Consider the following 13,913-nt stretch of genomic DNA (forward strand, 5'->3'; position numbering starts at 1 on the left):
AAAATTTCTGACACTCTGATTTTCTGGCATTGTAATCCTCAGTTTAGCCTGGTTTGTTGCTATTTTCATTGAGAGGTGGATCATGGTCAGTTTGAAGTTAGTTTTGACGGAAACAAGGGTTTTATCTCTGTTGAAACAAAGAATTTCTTACGTTGCTTTGTTTCGTTGCTAGTAGTTCCGGAGGTATCTCTGGCTTGTTCATTCGTATTGTGCTTAGTCATGTCAGTTTATCTTGCAATAGGTCATAAGCAAGTTTCACCAAAGTAAACCAGTTGTCTACCGTTATTTTTAGATCCACGGTGTGTCTTGCTCAAAACATTTACATAAAATTCACCTAGGGGCAAACCACCAGTATCGTATACTTTCCAAAATAGGGAAAAGCATCTACCATATATTTTGTTTCAATATCACAAGCCATTGCCAGTTTCATGTCATACGTGCTAGGTTTATTTGGAATATTCATATGGAATGAACATCTTCCATGAAAACCGAGGAGCTGTCCGTCTATTGTTGTGAAAGGCCCTGGCATATAGGACATTGTACAATTGTTAACAAATGCTTCCCACCGTTCCGTTCCTTTCCAGTCGAATATTTTTATCATCAAAGTGCAAACATGCCTCAAATAAATTTGGCACTTGAAAGAGAAACCAAAGGCTGCTGGTGGACCTGTGTTATCACAGACTAGACTGGGAAGTACGGTCAGTAGCTTAAAGCAAATTGGTTTTTTGTCCCTAGTATTTAACGTGCAAAATAAGGTTATGATACATAGTAGTTATCTTGTGAATAAATTTGTTCCTGTGGGCACTGTATTTCTGGAATCCATGAAGGAGATTAGCAGGTGACACAGGACAACATACTAAAGGAAAAAAGAAGACTTTCTCTTCAGCTTCTTACGAGACTTGTTCATGGGCCAGTTAATTTTGAGGCAATAATAACAGAAATTCACATTTTTCAGAGTTCATTGTTAATCTATATCTGGGCCCACATAAATCAGAGTCAAACATATAACGAACTGATAAGTGATTAAGTTTTAGTGCAGTTGACAAGACAAAAAGGCCTAACAGGGCTTTCAACTCCAGAAGAGACACATCATCTTGTGTATGAACATGTGATTTGTACTTATTCCCCTTCCATTGAATTTCCTCATTAGTATGGCATACAGTTGTTTCTGCCTTAGTATCCATAAATAATAAAGAGAAGGATATTTGTGTATTACATGCTTGTATGGCCTCACCTAGTGGAGGCTGTACAAAATGAATCATGTTTCTGCTGGGAGTACGACATGATACTGTTTTCACAGATTGATGAACATTTTAGGTGGTATAATGAAAATGAAAACCTACAACCGGTTTTCCAGTCATTGACCGGGTCAGGGAAGGAATGAATCATATATAGGCTATTAGTACGATGAGTTCGCCACTCCCAAAGTCATTTATTAACGACTGGTAAATGTTATGAAATGAGAATGGAGAGTGTCGCTGGAATGAAAGATGACAGGAAAAATCGGAACACCCGGAGAAAACACTGTCCCGCCTCCGCTTTGTCCAGCATAAATCTCACATGGAGTGACCGCGATTGGAACAACGGTATCCAGCGGTGAAATGCCAACGCGCTGCCGTCTGAGCCACGGAGGCTATTAAGTGGTATAATAATATGTGAATTTCTTAGAAAGGTTTCTTTACAGTCGTTTTCACTGGTTTCTCATTCTTTGATGGATTTCGTATTGTTTTGTTCATTTGACTGCTCTACACGCTCATCATCAATATCAGTCGGTACAATATTGTCTGTTTCTATATTGTCTTCTTCGTCAGCACTCGACTCATTACCATCACTTTTCCCCTAAGTACTTGCAGCATTAGTGCAATTTTTGCACCAAACTCCGGATCATTTCCTCTAAGGTTGCTCATCCAAAACAACTATCATGAGTTCATTGTTGATCTATATCTGTGCCCACAAAAATCATAGTCAAACGTTTAAGAGACTGATAAGTGATTATATTTTAGTTCAGTTGACAAGACAAAAAGGCCTAACAGGGCTTTCAACTCCGGTGGAGACACATCATCTTGTGTACGAACATGTGATTTGTACTTATTCCTCTTACTTTGAATTTCGCTATTAGTATGGCATACAATTGTTTCTATCTTAGTGTCCATAAACATAAAGAAAAGAATATTTGTGTATTAGATGCTTGTTTGACCTCAACTAGAAGGTTTTTCGCAGGTTGAGGAACATTTTTGGTGGTATAATAATATTTGGATTTCTCAGAAAGGATTATTTACTTTCGTTTTCACTGGTTTCTCATTCTTCCATGGATTTCGAATTGTTTTGTTTATTTGACTGCTCTGCACACTCATCATCAGTATCAGATGGTACAATACTGCCTGTTCTAAAATGTCCACTGGTTGATGTTATATACTTGCCTGGTTTGCAAATGTCACAAGACGTATGTTGCATATGATTCCAGACTGAATATTTATCTTCTCGTAACTGCACCACGTAAACACAAAATCTTATAAAATTTAGACCCAATATCAAGTTTTTTACTCATGAACGAGCAGATCACGGAATAGAGCTTATCAATTCAACTTTTAAAACGTGTTACGAAGGTACTACAATGGACTGCAGTGTGGCGCGCGAAGACAGTACAAACAACTCGTTGTCAAATCATCGTTGTCAAAATTGTGAGTTTTTGTGTTCTTTGTTAGAAACAACGAAACACAGTATCGATTATTAATCGCCAGAACATGTCGTCCCTACTGAGAAACCCAACGCCTCTTCATCCCACATGTTTAATATCCTGTATGAATTGCCTCTTCAATCATGGTGTAGAGATCCATGTTAGAATTTCTGATGTGTCTCCGAGGCATCATCTAATAACTCGAGCAAAATATTGATAGAGAACCGATGAGGGATGTAAACAGGTTTGAGATAGATTGGAGTAAAAAGTGAGTAATAGGCGTATGTCCCACCACTGCTCTCCTCTTATATGGATTTCTAATCCAAAGCTTAGAAGTGATAATGGAAGTTAGGAACTCAATTGGTTCAACCAAATAATATTTTTAAATGAAATTTTTCTTGAAAGGCTTTAGAAATAATGTGTTGTTCTGAATTATTGAATCTCTTATTTTTGGTAATGTTACCCACGGGAACAGCAGTACTGGTTTGATGCACTCCAAAGTTATTCCTCCCTCTATCGTGAATTAGCAGCCTCTGAAAGAGACGATATAATTTATATAACATTGTGTTATCTTTGAGTGAGGTTCTTGGAATATACCTGTGGTTTCGTACATTTGCCCGAGTCTCTTGGCAAATCACTCACCCATGGAAAAATTGATATATGTTATCTTGAAAACCTAGTAACGTTTTATCTGCCAGTAGCCCTAAATAATATACAGTCGAATACCTCTTCTGAGGAAACCTACGGTTCCGTCCAGAATGTCTGCTGAAGCAAGGTTGTAAACATCAATTGCACATTTTAACGGCAAAGAACATCCACCTTAAATATAAATCAGTTCTGACTATTTGCATGGGAGATATTAGACGTGATTTTACAAACATTACAGCTTCTGACAATAATCACTCAGCTGGGTCTGTGTAAATTTAGCGCATTTTTTGTCGCTGCGATATTCTTGGAAGGGGAATCAAGTTTGCTAAATAGTTCCATTGTGTTATCCCGTACATGCGATCGAGCATGGCACACAAATTCTTCCTCTGTTTAAAAATATAGACTTTCACATTATTTGCGATTTCTCGCGCTTTTACTTGTAAAATCGCTCAGACTCAGTTTCTTTGCTCGAACACACTTCAACTTTTCACATACACACAGCGTTCTCTTCTGCAAAAAATTACTCCTGCTTTCCATTCACTCCAGGATTCCCGTTTTCATCTCACTCACTTTAAATTTAATTTCTACTATTCACAATTGTGTTAGGTTATGTTTTCCCACATTAGAATTTTTCAGCGAGCTTTCCCATTTAATTTCCTTTTTCAGTTTCTGCAATTACATTGTACTTGTCCCTTGTTGCTGGGCAATTGAAATATTGATGTATTTCTGTCTTAACGATTAGCAAATGTAAGTCTCTTCCTTTCCGAGTTTAACTGAACTACCTGACCTTGACCTTATAAACGACAATCTGAGTTAGGTACGGATAAAATGATGCAAGGTAGGTTGAAAAATCCTGTGGTAACTTGGGAGTAAACAGTCACTAGCATCATTCCCGATGACGTAAAATTCTCAGTATGTACACTACGTTAATTACAACGCACGACGTCCATAACGAAAGGTTTGTAAATGAGACCTGTGCAGAAGAATTAACTTCATGACTACGACGACATCGCTACTGACGTTTCGTTCTCTCTTTGCCTAGGGCACGAAATAGTACAAACATTCAAAAAAGGAATTCCCACATTTCTGCAGAATGGTTTTAAAGGAATGATGACATACAGAGTTGTATAAAAAGTGTCATGGAACGTGTAAATTGTCCGTTTAAGTGGACGAGACTAACAGCGTTGTCCCCTGTCCAGTATTTGAGGTATCCGCTTAAATAAGCCTTACTTAACACGCGTCTTATGTAAAATAATATTGTCCCGCGGAAAAAAATCCTTATGAAGAAGTGTCTGCCGAATAAAGGTGTCAGTTAGGGCAGGTTCAACAGTATCAAATTTCAAAATAATACTGGAAAAATGTCCTTCCATTATGGCACGCAGTTATTTTTAAAACATGTCCCTAAAATCATATATGGGTCTGGCATTTGCTTGTGTGATTTGTGAATGAAAATGGAGAAAAAGTAATCTCATTGGAAGTATATTTCCATTTGGAAGATCTGCTGATACAGAAAAAGCTTGAGTGTGCCAAGCAGAGTACAGTTAATGTAGGTTAGCTATTTACCAAGTGAGGTACACTGAGACATTGGTTTATTCGATGTGAAAAGATTGATGCTCTCAAGTGTGCACGTTATATTTCATCTGAGAATTTGAGAAATCATTACGTGTTGCTTCCATAATGGTCAGGAGTCGTTCTTGCATATACAGTACTTCTACATTTCAGAAGCAAATTGGAAAAAGAACATGCAAACAGATGGAAAGCACACTTTTCAGTGTCGCTGCTTCAATACAGCTTAGAACTTTTGTAAAGTAACCTTATTAATAGATGATGACAAATAAATGTAAACATATGAATAAGAAGAATTCACCTGTGCGTGGATGTAGAACCACAAATAACAGCAGTTACAGGGAAAATATTGTTAAAAATGAAACCCCTTTTCCTACCTTCGCTGTGTCTCAGTGATTCAAGAAGAATTGTTGCCCCTTATCATGTGGTGAAGGAATGGGCAAGAAGAGTTGCTTTATTCTGAAACTGATTTTTTATAGTTTACCATCCATTCACTGATGAGTATGCTCCTTTCATTGTTTGTAGGTTCAGTTACCTGAAGTAGCATATTTAATTCTTATCTAAAAGAAATAAATATTTTCAGTTACGTTTATTGCCAAATCAGTGCTAGAAATTTATCTTAAAACATAAATAAATATAAACAATATGAAGATGACATAGAAGTACTTATTTTTCATTTCAGGGAAAGGTCAGATCATCCGACTACAGTCCAGCCCCTTGTCAGGGGAGGATGATGGAAGCAAATCGTTGCAACACCATCATCGCCGATTTGGCTGGCGAAAGTATGAAACTCAGCGAAATAGAATTACTGTTAAAACGTTTAAGAAATAGGATTAACTTCTGGATATTAATATTGAGAATGCCCGCTTGAATAAAAAATATTAATGAAGCAATTGGAACATTTGTAAGACAATGAATGTAAAAAGTGTAGAAAAGTGTTAATAAATTGTGACATTTTAGGTCTATTGTAATTGGCAGTGAATTTTATGTGACGGGACTGTAAGCCACGTGTTCCACGCCGAGTGTTCACCGGCGAAACCAAAGGGGTGCCTTTATTTTTCTTTTATATAACCTGCTTAGGGGCGAAGAATAGCGTTATCACCGAAGAGGAGACAGATAAATTATTAATACTGCTAGACACTCCATCCACGAGAAACATTTATTTAAAACTTCCCGTAATATCGAAACTTCAGATACGACGGCTTAATGAACATTCTCCAACAAGTGTGCATAATAGATTTGATAACGCATTTCAGGAAGGTATTAATAATAATAATAATAATAATAATAATAATATGAAATAAAATTAATTATGGAATTAATTAACTAATTAATTAATAAGAAAACACGGGACATGTTATTTACGCCATAGAGGAATTTAGGACGTCAATAGAATCACGAGGCACGCTAGATGCCAGAGCTCAGAATATAGGTGGTGTACACAATCAGGGGCACTCTTACTTGCTTACACGCTACGCGCAGTTCATGTGCTCACTACGCAGGGAGGGCTTATAGACCTGGACAGCTGTTGCTCGCCACCACGAGGAGTACAGTCTCATTTCTCGATCGTTTAACAGACCATCTGCATTCATAGCCGACGTCAATAGTGTTCATATCAACTGTGATAGCACGAGTTGGGAATCCATACTAATATTTTCGTGTAAGTTTCAGTGAACATCAAGAGGTACCAGTTCGAAACTGGCCGAGGCAATGAAGACCATTAGGAAATTTGTTTGCCCCGAAGACATCGCCCAGCTCAAGATGCAACACTAAAAAGGAGAACCGATGCTGACAGCGCCCTAATGCCATGAATCCAGCCTAGAAGGAAACCGGAGATATCAAGACATCCAAGTTAAGGCGACAATTCATTTATACTGGGTATTATCCGTTCTATGTAGCTGTAATAAGTAGTTAACTTTCTTCTTGAAGGGATTATTAGTTGAACAGTAGTTTGAGTAGATTTTTAGTAACTTTACCATGTCATTCTCTTGTGTTATACGACATTGAGTCTGCATTTTCTCCAATTATACGATTTTTAATGTGAGTGATGACTGAATGTCAGTCAACATCAGCGACTATGCGGGTTTAAGTTAGTCATGTCGTCGGACGAGTATCTGGTTTAAATATCAGCCATCGGCTAACCTTTAAGGAATATTACTTTTCCATTCAATTATTCCAATATTGAGGATTGTGTACATGTAATATTTTTATTCTTCGGAGTTTATTTCACCTATATTGTTATCAAAAGTTTTTGCTACATTTTCATAAGGGAGTAGGCTCATCTGACGTACGAATACTACGCTAGTAATACGGGTAGATTTCTTTTGAATCCGATTTCATAATTTTAAGGGAAGACATTGTCTGATTATTACATTCATGTGTGGTTTCAGTCATTTATGTAATTTAATCTGTTATATTTTGGACGGATGTTGCGAATTATTTTGATATTTTCCCTCTCACGTTGTGCCTTGGGAGAGATGTTATATTTGATTATGATAATTTTATGTGCTATTTGGGGGCGAAACTTCGCGTCACCATGATCAGAATCACATGTAATCTTTTTTCTGCGATGTTGTGTATAATGATGAATGTATATTTAGAAATAATTTATCATCCTTTGATATATCTGCGAGTAGTTGTTTTCGTGTGAGAATCATAGGCGGTAGCGTCTTCGCAAAGTATTATTGAACCACGAGGTGAACCACATGCCTTCTTATAAAATAAAATTGAGCTTATGAGATTATTAGAGCCTCTTGTCATACTGGATGAGCGTCATCGCAATGATATTAAATCGTAACTGTATGATACTACCCAATTCCTCAATATTCGATAAATTTTGGTAACGACCTGACCTGAGTTCGATGTAGGTATCGACGACCTTATCAGTCACCATTACACAGACAATTTCTACCGGATTGATTACAGTTGTTTCAGGCCGTCATTTATGGGTGTATTCCATCTCCACAAAAATGGATGTATAACGTGTGAACACGTGTTGTAATATTTGTAAAATAGTATTTTTAGTCGTAGTTCGTTGCATTTAATTCGTTGGTAGATGATGGTAACGGGAGATTTGTTACGTGCATTCCTTTTTATTATTTCCACAGGTTGAGAGATTTTTATTTTTATTGTAAATTATTGATGTGTGTGTTACCATCGTTGCCCCAAGTTTCGGCGTTGTGTTAAGGTCATTACACATGGATAAAGATTTAATTTTTTTACTTGCTTATTTTTGTCACGTAAAGTCACGTGTATTCTGAGGTTACGCTGTACAGACAATCACTGAAATGTCGAGTTAAATTGGAGGAAAAATTACTTATACAAAATTAAGTGCAGATTGAAATTAAAATTTTTCTTTGTATTTTCATATTTTTGACCAGTCATGTAACTTAAACATTTACAATCTTGTTCCAGATTTTCCGGCTTGATTTGACATGCGTACGAGCATCATTCTATTAACAAATAAAGTTTAACATTCACATAATTCGAAAATGATGATTCAATGTCAAATTTTGTCAATATTAGCACGAATGTATTAACATGTACCATCCCATTTGCTTTATTTTTAGATAAAACGTAAAATTTAAAATTCAATGATCATCTTACACAATCATAGTTTTCAGAATGACGGATTTTTTTTGTAATAAATCATCCACCATTAATTTATCATTTGATGGTTCGTTATTTGCCTATATTTGCCCATTTGCTTTGATCCACATCATTTTCTTTTTGAAACATATCACTCTCTTACTGATCACCCCTGAGGGTGTCTTGTGTTTCAGATGTAGTTAGTCGTGGCATAAACGGGCAGAAAATACATTTGTTACAACAGGAAATATTTTATAGTTTGTTACTTACTGTTGAAGTGTTTTTCGGCTATAGGACAACTGCATTTCCGGGGTCTTCTATAGCAAGTTTTGGAGCGTCTTGATCAACTTTATGGTTTATCTTTCTTCTTTTAGCAAGATACTCCTGTAACACTGCTTCAAGCGGGGGTTGTCATCTTTTTTTTTGCTAGTTGCTTTACGTCGCACCGACACAGATAGGTCTTATGGCGACGATGGGATGGGAAAGGGAAGGAAGCGGCCGTGGCCTTAAATAAGGTACAGCCCCAGCATTTGCTTGGTGTGAAAATGGGAAACCACGGAAAACCATTTTCAGGGCTGCCGACAGTGGGGTTCGAACCTACTATCTCCCGGTTCATCTTTTGTTAAAATGGACATATTGTGTAGAACAGCAGTAGCTACAATGATGGTTAAGCTATTTTGAATTTCTGTTCGGAGTCCCATGCTGAGAATAGGAAATCGCCTGCTCCATACACCATATGACCTCTCAACAGAATGTCTTGCTTTAATATGCGCTCTGTTCTCGTTTAGCTGGGCTCTTCCAGGGGGTTAGAGGAATGGAGTCATTAAATACCTCCTCAACGGGTATCCATTGTCTCCTAAACGCACGCCATCCGAGTTATATCCTATTTCAAAACCTGCCCTGATTTGACAGTTATTAGTATGGTACTGTCCTACACAGAACCTAGCAAGCGTGCTACAATGTCCCTGATAAGAAAATTTGCATCCACAATTGTCTGCACATTCACATAGAAATAGCCCTTATGGTTTCTGAATAGCTCACCCCTTTCACCACCGGGAGACAGAATTCTTATACGGGTGCAGTCTAGAGCTCCTAAAACACTGAGGAAAATTTGACAATTCATAGAAATCTTGAATGACTTTTGGCCGTTCTTCACTTGGAGAAAAACAATGCTGTAATGGTAGCAGAAACTCATGCATAATTGTACACACTGTTGCCTTGCACACACATATACAGTCACCTACAAAATAATATTTTTTTGCTATGGGCTTTACGTCGCACCGACATAGATAGGTCTTATGGCGACGATGGGATAGGAAAGGCCTAGGAGTTAGAAGGAAACGGCCGTGGCCTTAATTAAGGTACAGCCCCAGCATTTGCCTGGTGTGAAAATGGGAAACCAGGGAAAACCATTTTCAGAGCTGCCGATAGTGGGATTCGAACCTACTATCTCCCGGATGCAAAATAATTGAAAAGTGTCTGGAGCATAATACCTAAGAGCAAACAGCAACTGTTGCATCGGAGGCACTGGTAAATTTCTATCTGTGGGGATACTCTACATATCTTCAATTTCGTCTAGAACTTTCTTTGCTATAGCTTAGGAAATTTGGTATCTTTGTATAAAGTGGCCCTCTGATAACTCTAAAAGCTCGTTTCTTCTTTGTATAGGTTGTTCTCTGCCTTCTTTATCCTGTAGATATTCTTTAAGACATCAGAAAAGCTTCAAACATAAGTCTTATACATGTTGCCATTTTGAAGTTTAACATTTGTTAAGAGATTTAACACAACTGTTAACAATTCTCTATGAGACGGTCATTTTTGAAGTGTGAGTTAAGTCAATTAAATAACAGTATTAACTCTTAACATCAGTTGAAGAGACCGGCCATGGAGTACATGAAATCACAGATTTACAGATTGGTAGCTCAAGTAGACATGAGACAACAGGTATGGACCTAAGCTGAAACTTCCATATTAATACGCGGTATAGCCTCCATGGCTGGCAATGCAGGCGCTAACTCTGGCATGCAGGCGGCGAATACTCTCTTGGGATACGTTATTCTACCCCTGCTCGAACTGTCCACGTTATTCTCTAAAGAGTTGTTGGTTGACGAGTTGTACGAGTCACTTGTCGTTCCGTCATGTCCCACATGTACTCGACTGGAGACAAGTCCGAAGGTCGTGCTGGCCAGGGAAGTTGCTGCACCTCATGCAGAGCACGCTGTGATTCATTGGCAGTGTGTGTGGGCTGACATCACCTTCCCGTTATAAAAACGGAAAAGAACGTGTTTCACAACATTCTGCACGTACAGAGCACTGGTCAGAGTTCCATACACAAAAACCAAAGGAGAACGAGAGTTGTAGCTTATCCCACCCCAGACCATACGGCATGTTCTGAGTGGAAGACGGGCTAGGTATGTGGGTGCTCGTAGATCCACTGCAGTAACCGGGTCGCAGTGGTTCGTATTGATATTTATATGCTCACATTCATTCGTATCTTTGGTGTGGTAGATGTACGACATCCAGAAATTCGTCTACGAATGTGAGAATGTTCGGGTGTCCACTGTTGCCACCACCGTTGCACAACAGACGAGGCACGTCCAACTTGTGTAGCAATTCTTCGAAAGGACCGTTCCGCCACTCGCATGGTCACAAATTGACCACCTTTCGAACTCACTCAGTTTGCTGTAGAAAGTACGAGTGCGTTTCCGTGGCATGGTGGCTGCTTGATTTATATTTTTGCACCACACTGACTCTCATGGCCTTGATCATTCCCTTTTAATGCATAGACAGAGCTGCCGCACAGGTAGCTATCACATTATGCTATCTACTAGCGGACAACGTTGGAACCATTATGGGTACATCTACTCCTCCCCCAGGTGACATACGCCGTCATCGTATCAAAAACTACATCGTCTTTCCAGTTGTCCTATTTTTCTGGCAGTGTAGATTTTCGACTATGTACGACGCCTGCTCTACTTCCAAATATAAGAAGCATGACAGAAATACAATCTTATTCGATCGCAAAACTTCAAGGTGTCCAGTTAACTTGCTACACGGGAGGAGTGCCTGTAAGTTTCATGATTCGAAAAGCAAGTAAGCACATGAATGAAGTAGTTATGTAGGAACTACTTGCGTATAGCGTATTCATGATAATTATGTATCAGCCAGTAGAGGTTTAGTAAAGTAAGTTTCTTACGAAATATCATCCCGCATGTAGACTAAAGCAGTTGTAATATTGACTGTAGGAAGCCATTGCAACAGAGTTTGTTAAGCATTTTGCACATTTTTCTCATAAGTTCAAGTAACACAAAAAATTCTTTCATTGAAATGTCGTATGGCTTTCAGTGCCGGGATATCCCAGGACGGGGTCGGCTCGCCAGGTGCAGGTCGTTATATTTGACTCCCGTAGGCGACCTGCGCGTCGTGATGAGGATAAAATGATGATGAAGACAACACATACACCCAGCCCCCGTGCCATTGGAATTAACCAATTAAGGTTAAAATCTCAGACCCAGCCGGGAATTTAACCCGGGGCCCTCTGAACCGAAGGCCAGTACGCTGACCGTTCAGCTAACGAGTCGGACAATTCTTTCATTAATGATCGTATACAAATCAGAAACAATGTCTTCGGACAGGGTCGTCTCGTGGGTTGGAGTGGTCGCCCCAGGCGCCACGCTCGAGAGGCCCTGCGCTATATAAGTATATTTAATTCCATTGCAAAATGTGAAATTGCACTCGAAAAAAAAGAGGTAAATGACTTATCATGCAAATTGCACTAATGAAACATGCTGATAATGTGTTCACCAACTGCAATTTTGCACTGTACCTTCGCAACATAACCACCTTCATTTCATTCCACTTCAATATGATATACTTAAAATCGTCTATACTTAACTCCTCAGATAAAACATTCGACGAAAGCGATGCTCGTATTTTTTCTTCCTTTCTTTCTTAATAATGTTATTGGTTTAACGCCCCTCTAACACTTTTATTCCTTCATTTATTTATTTATTTATTTATTTATTTATTTATTTATTTATTTATTTATTTATTTATTTTGGAGATTAAAAGCAAACGACTGCTACTACTATCAGGCTTGGATTTTGTAATAATAATAATAATAATAATAATAATAATAATAATAATAATAATAATAATAATAATAATAATAATAATAATAATAATAGTGTTATTTGCTTTGCGTCCCACTAACTACTCTAAAAGTTTTGGAAACGCCAAGATGCCGGAATTTAGCCCCTCAGGAGTTCTTTTATGTTCCAGTAAATCTACTACGCGAGACTGACGTATTTGACACCTTCCAATACAACCGGACTGAGCCAGGATCGAAACTGCCATGTTGGGGTCGGAAGGCCAGCGCCTCAACCATCTGAGCCACTCAGGCCGGTAACGAGAATTTGTTCTAATTAGGACGGATCGGACTGCACATCAAAGATCACGAATAGTTGAGCACATTCCAAGCCAAGTGTGGTGTTGAAATATTAATTAATTAATTAATTAACTTATTTATTTATTTATTTATTTATTTATTTATTTATTTATTTATTTATTTATTTATTTATTTATTTATTTATTTATTTATTTATTTATTTATTTATTTCCAAAGGGTCTATACAGAGGTCACCTCCAACTTAGACCCCGTGCTGTTAGTAGTGAACAAAACAAGTATACAGTTATAAGAAACAAACATGATGTGATAGGTAAAGTAGACCCTCCACTCAGCGACCACTGCCCGGTGTGGCCCGGAGTATTGGACCCTCCTCGCAGTGATGACTGCGTTTTGGAGTCTGGAGTTTACCAGATAAACGGCGTTTGCCAGGAATCGCGAGGCTACTGACGATGTTGAAAGGATTTTGGAAGAATAGAAACAATAGCTCCCACCAGGTGCGGTTCTGCCTTTAGGTCACATGGTCACGTGCCCCTCCACCGATTAAATCTATTATAAAAATCAGAACAACATTATGCACGATTACTGTCACGAAGACCTTCAGTGAGTTCAAGAGGCTATGATTCACCATGGTTGTTCTTGTTCTAGCAGCCCTGGACTAAACTAGGCAACGTAGTAAAGGTCTAATCCTGGATGGGACCGACTCGTTCTTGTACCTGAACATCATCCCCTCATTCGGCGAGCTGTGAGGGGTGAAGGGGGTTATGGCAAACTCTATTGACCCGGTCACAGTATCTCTGCTACGTGACACTTCAGCGCTAGTTCGTATTTTGAACTTACTTCTCCTACAGCCTACCAGGTAGCACCCAGCTACACTTTCTTGTCGGCATATGTATTATTAACACGCGCAAAAGTAGTGTTTGTAGCAAACCTGTGCTTACCTTGTACGTCTGTTAGATTAATCGTGTCCATCGGTGTCGATGTTCATTGTAAGTCTGAAAAGTGTGTGAAGATTAGTGTGATGTACCT

This window comes from Anabrus simplex, chromosome 2, assembly GCF_040414725.1.
Source record: "Anabrus simplex isolate iqAnaSimp1 chromosome 2, ASM4041472v1, whole genome shotgun sequence".
NCBI lineage: Eukaryota > Metazoa > Arthropoda > Insecta > Orthoptera > Tettigoniidae > Anabrus > Anabrus simplex.